General features: G+C 37.6%; 1 non-coding gene across 1 annotated transcript; it reads right to left on the bottom strand.

The window, feature by feature from the left end:
- Positions 1–690: 690 nt before the first annotated feature.
- On the bottom strand, positions 691–794 carry LOC132693440 (U6 spliceosomal RNA). The gene has a single exon (XR_009616823.1). It is a non-coding gene; the product is annotated as a U6 spliceosomal RNA (small nuclear RNA).
- Positions 795–2222: the final 1428 nt, after the last annotated feature.

Genomic DNA, 2222 nt, shown 5'->3' on the forward strand with positions numbered 1-2222 from the left:
TGCCACCCTGCCCCCCCACATCTTATTCCTCACTGTTCCTAGAATGGAACATATTCCTTCTGATCTAATAGTGCTTTGTAAAACCTATACAGAATACAAATGTAATGAACAGAAAACAAGGGGGCAGAACCATTATACCTTAACAGTTCCAAGGGCCTCTCTGTACAAAAACCCAGAAAAAGGATTTCTTTTTCGGATGTAAAAACAAAGAAATAAATAAAAACTTGAGGAAAAGGTTAAATGGTGTGCAGCAGATTCTGTTTAACAAGGCTGGGGGACATATAGTTCTTTTTATAAAGATTTCCATAAGCATTGTAAAAATACATAGAAGTACCAGAATTGAAAAAAAGACCTTCCATCCTTCAGACAATTCACTTAGATGGAAAGTTCATTCTCCACCTATGCTATTCTTCTGCTTCACAGTTACCACAAAGTTTACAACATGTATAACTAGTTGAGAAGTTAATTCCTCCCAGGTATGTAGAGCAGATGCCAAAGGCAACTGGTGAAATTACTCTCACCAGTTTCCTTTATCAGCACAAATTTGTCTTGATCTTTTGATTTGTGTCTTTCTTTTCTTCCTTCCTTCTTTTCTTTTTTCTTTTCTTTTCTTTTCTTTTTTTCTTTTCTTTTCTTTTCTTTTCTTTTCTTTTCTTTTCTTTATTTCCTTTGTTCTTTCTTCTTCCTTTCTTTCATATGGGCCACTTCATGAATTTGTATGTCATCCTTACACAAGGGCTGTGCTAATCTCTATATTGTTCCAATTTTTGTATGTGTGCTGCTGAAGCCAGCACTCTGTTTCTTTATCTTGGTGCCTTCTCTCCCGAATTTTCATCACCTTCAAGATTAGCTAAATTAGCGACAAAAATTTGCCTTCTCCTCAATTTCAGTTCTGCCTTTTCTGGTTGGACTTTATTTCTTCAGTCCACTGTGTCTAGCTTTGGTCAGCTTTAAAGCCTTCAAGCCAGGAACATTCTCCTGTTTCCTTGTGGATGGCTCAGGGGTTTGGGTGAGGGGAGCATCCTTCCCACTTTGGAAAGACAACATCGCATGGTATAAATTCTCCTGGACTTAGAATCGGAGTCCCAGATCTGAGATCTGTAGTATGGTCTTCAATTTTTCTCCTTTGGATGTCGGATTTCTTCTCTGTAGAAAGATCCAGCTTAGATGTTTTTGGATTCTGGGATTCGGTCCTTAGTCATGATTTGCTTGTTAATGTTTGCCTACAGTAGAATGCCATGTTCCATTCATGCTCCTATGGCTTGGTTCTTTGGCCTGCATTTGGAAACTCATAATGTGAGCCCCCAAAGACAGGGGCCAGTTACTCCTCAGGGTGCTCAGTCATCCAACTGTGCCTGCAGTCTCAGGGTAGAAAAATATAGAAGAATTGGCATCCAGGTGGAACATTTCTCATCAAGAAGACAGGCTTAAATTAGCCTCAATTTGGGGCTCAAGAAACCACAAAATCACAAAAGTTGATTTAAAAGGTTTCCAGAGAGCTTTTAAAATTTGTGTTTTTTTTTTAATTATAAAAATAATACATGAGTTGGTAAAAATAAAGTTCAAAAAAATTTAATGGTATAAAATGAAAAGTAAAAATGCCCTTTATCTCCACCCTCAGTACCACTCTGCAAGGAATCCTCTGAGGTTTCTTATATATGCACTGAGAAACTTGCTATGCAAGTTGTATCCACTCACCTCTACCTGCACTCAAGCACACACACACACACACACACACACAAATGGGAACATTTTATAAAGTTTGCATCTTGCTCTTTGCATTTAATGAGACATGTTGGAAATTTTCCATGCCAACACACATGGATCTGCTCTGCTCTTTATAGGGCTGCCTAGCATTTCCTGAGGAAAGGGAGGTTAGCAGTGGCTACCCAACTTATTTCCACATTGTTGCCACTGCAAACAATGCCTCTCAAACAGCCTTTAATTCAGTGTTTTCTAAAGTTTGATCCTTGGAACACAAACTTTTAGAGATGTTCAGTGATAGAAACAAAAATAAAAATGGTTTACAGGTCAAACAAATGTGGAAAGCACTACATTTGAGATCTCCTCTTCCAATGGCATATAAAAAACTCCATAAATTCATTCAGAAAGAAAATTTTAAAAACGTAGCTTCATCCAGTCTCCCAAACTTGTTTTTGACCATTTCACCTCTGAAAACATTCTCTTCAAATCACTTATCTGTATATAAGTATATGCTAATG

Source organism: Panthera onca, chromosome B1 (genome assembly GCF_046562875.1).
Source record: "Panthera onca isolate mPanOnc1 chromosome B1, mPanOnc1 haplotype 2, whole genome shotgun sequence".
Classification (NCBI taxonomy): domain Eukaryota; kingdom Metazoa; phylum Chordata; class Mammalia; order Carnivora; family Felidae; genus Panthera; species Panthera onca.